This window comes from Lolium rigidum, chromosome 4 (assembly GCF_022539505.1).
Source record: "Lolium rigidum isolate FL_2022 chromosome 4, APGP_CSIRO_Lrig_0.1, whole genome shotgun sequence".
NCBI lineage: Eukaryota > Viridiplantae > Streptophyta > Magnoliopsida > Poales > Poaceae > Lolium > Lolium rigidum.
Genome location: NC_061511.1, coordinates 249,427,428 through 249,434,341, shown reverse-complemented (window position 1 = coordinate 249,434,341; position 6,914 = coordinate 249,427,428). Strand labels below are relative to the sequence as shown.

The window sequence follows — 6,914 nt, the reverse complement described above, 5'->3', positions numbered from 1 at the left end:
TGTAGTTGTGAGTCAGATGTACCATCAAATCATGGATTCTCTATATTAGATGAACAATCAGAACGCATCTAAAAGATCTGTTGGAATTTAAGACACAATTTTACAGTTTCCTACAACTATTTAGGGTCATAGAAGCACACTATAATTGTAGGCATACTCACAATCTATGTCCAGTATCCAAGACCTTGCTCATTGTGCAAAATTAAATACAGCCTTTGTTGTCTATTTTCAGCTGTAATTATATAGGGTTAATACTTCTACAGATTCGCAGAGTTGTATTGATTTACCTTTCTTTGCAGGCCGCACAGACTGTCTATATACCCAGGCAAGTGATCCTCCACCGGTGTAACGATACTCTGCAGCTAGCGATACGCACTGTCACCACTGCTGAGATTAGCCATCTGCAGTACCTGCATGGATCGGCATGGATGTGCCGCCAGATAGCTTCAGTGCATTTCCTGTTCCAAGGACTTTCTATGGAAACGCATGCCTGGACTATAATTACATGTAAATAGTGCAGCAGAAGAAGCCATCAACTTCCTCTGCACACAGAAACATGTAAAGGTTGACGATGTCAACTGCAAAGTCAAGATTCAGATGGAGAAAAAGGTTGCAGCACTAGACACATATCAGAGAATGCATCAAGATGTGGCTGAAACAGACAGAAAGAATGTGGAGGCACTGGGAAAGACACTGAGTATCCCAGGCGTGCACTACTATGCAGAACAACCATGCGAGTCTCCTACAAGATAACAACACGCTGCAGGCCAACTATGACAATCTTCTTCTGAACCACACCGAGCTGCAGAACCAGCCCAATCATCTGGTGTCAAGACACAACACAGTCCAGACTCCAGACCAGATATCATGATGTGTTTGAGAGGGTAACTACATCTGTCTCAGGTCTGCTGGCCTTCTTCGGATCAACCACAGAACAAGCTACTATACAGATGGCCAGGTCACTATCGTTCCTATCTAAGCCGGCAAGACACCCCAGCAGGCCGGCCGCAGAAGCTAGCGTTCAGCTCTCACACGACTGCTGAGGCATAAGCAAGAGACCAAGGATCTCCTGCTGGTCCAAGGTGGCGAGAGGTGTCTACATAATTCACATAGAAGAAAACACTTATGACTCACTAACTTTGTTCTGCCCAGGGATAGATCATTTGCACAGAGCAGCACTATGGATGGAGCTACAAGCTAGCAAAAGAAGTCACGAAGAACAAGATGCCAGTAAGTGTTTTTAAGAAGCCGAGCCAAAGGAAATATGCACAGCGACAAAGAACGAGATGACAGTTAGTGTTTTCAACAAGTCGAGCCAAAGGGATATGCACCAGCCAAAGTACCGTTGGTTTGTAGCAGGCCACTGAACCAAACGTCAAAACAATCTAAAATACGGCAGAAAATATACAAGAGTGTGAGCAAATCTTGGTGAATGTCATCTGTCCTGATTTTGGGAGCAGCTACACCCAAGAGCCGAATTGAATACCCATAAATAAATTTCATTCTTATCTATACAAAAGTATCTTTAATATTAAGGCATACTGTTCTTGCTATACTGATTTTTTAAAATATTAGAAGTGTTGGAAAAATTACAAATAGTGTGCATGCTCTGTTCTTGCTTTACTAAATATTATTTTAGGTGGAAATGCTTAGAAAGAATCAGGTACTTAGCGTAATACATTTTATTTTATACCTACACAATGAGCTGTTTAATCTTGTACAAAGAAATAAAGGTGTGCCTAGACTTTTACTGAAAATACTATTGACAAAGTGACATATTTTAGATGTGACCTGTAAGGAAGATAGTGGCCAACAAGGTAACATACTAATTAATCCAAAATATTAAAGATTTCAAGAATTGTGATAGTATCTTTGAAGGTATGTAGGTGTCCAAAAATTATGTTCTTTCTGATCTAGGGATTGTAGAAAAGCATTGTTATTTTTTTCCTTATGAAGCAGTACACATGGTAAGTACTCAAAACAGTGTGTAAAAGTAACAACAACGGGTATGCTGACAACTCAGTTGGAAGGTAAACATTTTTGCCAGAAATTTTTCACGCTGGATGTTCCTAGATATGAAACAGAAACATTCAAGGAAATAAATGAGCAGTACCTGATGAGCCAAAGGCCCAAATACAAGGTGGAGAGATAACATATCTAAAGCCTTGACTCTATGTTCAAAGAAACAGCAAGTTCCTATAATCGCAAACAAACAAAAAGATAATAGTCTACATTATGTACACTATATAAAAGATCCTCTGAATTCATATCCAATATACTTTCCCTGATTTACTATAAGGGCACGAATAATATAGGTTGATGAAAATTTACTGTGTAGTGCAGAATACAGGTTTGATTATGACAAATTACATGAGTTCATCAGTAACACACTATCCATATATGTAAACTGGAAAATCTCATGCTACAGCGAAATCCAGTTTCATGATTTTGTGTTAACACGATAACCTGGCTGGCGCTAAGAAGGAACTGCACTAAGGCACCAAAGTCAAGGACCATAATTTATCATATAACAAAATAAAGGTGATATGTATAACACACGCTCACAGACCAAAAAGACATACAGACTACCCATAATCCGGGAGATTTTACAGTTTGCCACCCTTTTCTTTGCACTTCTATTATTTGCCACGCCCTGTGTCACTGACATGTGGTGCTCATGTGGCAAGTAATAGACAATTCAGATAAAAGTGTGGCAAATATATATACCCCCCACCCCCCCCCAGAAAAAAAACACTTTACGGTTACGTTGGGTTGACAGCTCAAAGCATGGCTTGACAAATGAGAACTACAAATGACTCAGTCAAATGCATGTAGTGGATTGAAATAATGCCGATGACTTTTACCACATGAAACTGAAGATAATCTGCTTAGGGCTGTGGAGGAAAACCCTCATCCATAATCTGATTCAGCCTTAAACCATATGAACATGAGCAGTCGAGGAAGAAACACCATCCATAATCTGCTTCAGCATAGTATCCTTCTCTTGGTCGGACCACGAGTACTGCAGCGTTACCATCCCCCAGTCCCAGTACCCCTTGTCCCGAGCATACCCATTCTTGGACAAGATGACACGACGCAATGTTGTGCAGACTGACATGACGAACTTGACAAGGTAAATCTGCCTTTCAGTTCCCTCGAAACCAGCCATCACAAACTCCTTCAAGTGATGCTGTCGATGCTTGGTGGGCTGCCAGGATAGTTCATCATTGGGCTCCTCCGTGCAAGGGGTAATGTGAATGTGAAGAACCTCGAGGGACGGCGCCATCTCAAGGAGAAGACGGGGCCATGTGACATCCAAAGACGAAGGCACATCGGCAACCAGTAGACGCCTCAGATTAGGCAACAGTAACGACGGGGAGCTTGATGGCACAAACCATCTGTCAGGTCCAGTGAACCGGATAATCATGTTGGTTATGTCCGGGGTATGCTGGAAAAACAGGTCAAGCTCCAGCTCCAGATAATCCCTAAAACATTGGCGGAATCCCTCATGAGTGGTACCGAGGCGCAAGGCGAAGTTTCGCTGCCTGAGGGAGGGGCATGAGCCGGACTCGAAGTACACTTTAGTTTGCAGAGATGCTAGGCGCTCAAGGCTAGGAAGAGCCCTGAGCCGTATACGGCGGAACGCGCAGTGGTCCACAACAAGCTCTCTGATCTCTGACATGGGGGCGTCGACCACGACGATCTTATCCCCACTGCAGCCACAGGAGTTGAGGTGAAGCACCTGCAGCTGCCGGCACGAGGTGAAGACACCCTCGTAGGCTGCTGTGGGGGTCGATTCCGGCAGGTCTTGCAGGATGAGCGTAGTGAGGGCACTGAACTCGTGCATCGGCGGGAGCAGGCAACCTCCAAGCTTCAGTCTTCCCAGGCGTGACGTGCGGGGCTCCTTGCACAGGCCATGGCTGGGAAAGGTGTGTGCTTGCCGCCTGTGACAGTAGGTTGGCTTAGCAACAGCCTCGAGATCATCCACCCCAAGTATCGAGGGCCTTTGTCGATTATCCGGTTCATGCAGCAGCCAGAGTTGGCAGCATTGATGCGGGAATACTGTGGGAAAGAAGATGCATCATCTAGGAGGAAAATCAGCATATAAATGCTGAGGTGAAGTTCAGACACCACGCTGACTATATTCCTAGACGCCCACGTCCACGAACATGGAAGGGGCTGCAGACGGTTAGTTGCAGATTTCTATCTGTATGTTTTTTTCTTCCTTAGTAGTTCTCTTTTATGCTTCAGTGCTTCTATTAAAATTAGTTTGCTATCCTTACAAAAGAAGCAATATTAGGTGGGTGTCTTTTACGGTAGGGATGGAGACGCGTCAACCGTCCAACTACCCAGATCTAAGCGCTGAGCTTGATCAATACTTATTATGCAAAGGAGTAGTATTTTTCCACAAAAGAGTAAAATAGGTAAATTCCTGCCCATTAAAGGGTACTTTCAAGATATCGAAATTTATCTACCGGTTAGGTTGGAGCCCTGATCCCATTCCATTATGTAGATAAACAGATTCTTTTGACTTGCCATCTATTTTCGTGTCAAAAAAGTTAGAAATGCCGTGCGGCCACAATGGCCGCGCTGCATCCTTATATAGCGCGTGACATCGGTTTGTTCTCCACCGAAAGTGCTAAAAAGCCGTGCCATAAACACGATTTTGCAAAGAAATAGCATAAAATAAGATCCAGAAAATATGATAAAACTAGTTTAGATATAACAAAAAATAGAGATAATTTATATTTTACAAACTAGTGTAGATAAAAATAAAACTAATCTAAAAACTCGACATCAGACGAGTCTGGTGTCGTGCTCGACACTGAAATGGATGAGAACATGTCAGCCCAACGGGGGTTATCCTCGGAGATGGTCATCGGACCGGCCATCTACGCCTCGATGAAGGCCCGCCTCACCGCCTTGTCGGCCATCCAGGCGAGGCGGACCTCCTCACGACCATCTGCGCCTCCTTGCAGTCGCGAAGTGCTTCTCCCGCTCGGCGATGAGAAGATGGCGCTCCAGCTCCCGGTGGGGCGTTGCTCCTCTTCGTGACGAGGCGCAGCGGCGGCGCGAGGGCCTCGGCCTACTGGCACATCCACACTGTCATGGAAGTTCATCGTACGACGCGGGCGCCCGAGCCGCCAGGCCAGGGCGTTGTACGTGTGCGCCGCCTCGTGCGCGGTCTCGAACGTTCCGAGGCCGATGCGCTCGTCGCCGGTCCGGATCTCCACGTAGAAGGCGCCATTGGTTTGCTCGTGGACGCCGCAATACCCAGGACTCGAATGGCGTCGCGACTACATTGCGGTGCCGCGGTATCTGTGGGAAGGGGAAAAGCGTGCGCTGAAATGTCAGCTGGTTGGAGGACACGCGTGGCGCGTCTTTTATACACCGCGCACATGTGCATGAAAGAATGGACGTTCATCGCCACTTTTTCCGACCCACGATAAATGTTTTGGCGCGCGCAATTTTACCGCGCCTACCGGCCCGCGCTGCATATTAATAATTATTTTAGCGCGCGATCCATTTGGCATCTTCGTTGAAGTTGCTCTTAGAGGATACATTGCCCAAGATATTTTTCCCATTTTTTTATACACGGAATTGACTATGATGATGCAGTCCATCCATGGTTTTCACGTACAGAAAGGCGTGCATGTCAGCGGATGGACGGGGTTTTGGAAGAAGGAAAATGATACTATTCCCCCGGAGGCTGCGTGGCTTGCAACCTCGTCGTCTGTTTGAATCAAACGATCGGTCTAAAAATTGCCACGTCGCCCCACCTTATCTTCTGGTCCAACCCCGCACTTCATCCTCTCTCTTTACTCCCCCGATTCCACCAACAGCCACCACGCGCTCAAGCGGCCGCGCGCCTCCCTCCGGGATGTCGCTGTTGACCTCGCCGCCGACGCTACTTGGACCCCGCCGTCGGAGCTACTTGGACCCCGCCGCCGGATCCTGCGCCTCCCAGTACCCTGGCGCGGTGCAGCATCCTCGACGACGGTGCGGGAACGCGGCAATGGCGTGCCGCGGGGACGAGTATGGGAGCGTAGGTGGAGGCCGGCGGCGGGGGGCCGCAGGCCACGCACCGCCATGGCGGCTCCGCCTCCAGCACGAGGAACGCCGTCCCTGCAAGCCGCGCATGACCACCACTCAAGGGACCCCTTCCGCTGCGGGGACGAGGACGAGAGCGTGGGGGAGGCCGCCAGCGGGGGGCCGCAGGCAGCGCACCGCCACGGCTGCTCCGCCTCCAGCACGCGGTACGCCGTACCTACAAGCCGTGCATGACCACCATCGGCACGCAAACCCTTCCGCCGGCGGACGTGCTACTACTGATGGCCGTCGTTGCTGCGCGATCGGTCTAAAAATTGCCACGTCGCCCCACCTTATCTTCTGGTCCAACCCCGCACTTCATCCTCTCTCTTTACTCCCCCGATTCCACCAACAGCCACCACGCGCTCAAGCGGCCGCGCGCCTCCCTCCGGGATGTCGCTCGTTGACCTCGCCGCCGACGCTACTTGGACCCCGCCGTCGGAGCTACTTGGACCCCGCCGCCGGATCCTGCGCCTCCCGCACTCGGCGCGGTGCAGCATCCTCGACGACGGTGCGGGAACGCGGCAATGGCGTGCCGCGGGACGAGTATGGGAGCGTAGGTGGAGGCCGGCGGCGGGGGCCGCAGCCACGCACCGCCATGGCGGCTCCGCCTCCAGCACGAGGAACGCCGTCCCCGCAAGCCGCGCATGACCACCACTCAAGGGACCCCTTCCGCTGCGGGGACGAGGACGAGAGCGTGGGGAGGCCGCCGGCCGGGGCCGCAGCAGCGCACCGCCACGGCTGCTCCGCCTCCAGCACGCGGTACGCCGTACCTACAAGCCGTGCATGACCACCATCGGCACGCAAACCCTTCCGCCGGCGGA

At 49.6% G+C, this 6,914-nt stretch overlaps 1 pseudogene; it reads right to left on the bottom strand.

Annotated features, from left to right (window-relative positions):
- Window positions 1–2,932: 2,932 nt before the first annotated feature.
- LOC124648570 lies at window positions 2,933–6,590 on the bottom strand (annotated as a pseudogene).
- Between the last annotated feature and the right edge of the window lie 324 nt (window positions 6,591–6,914).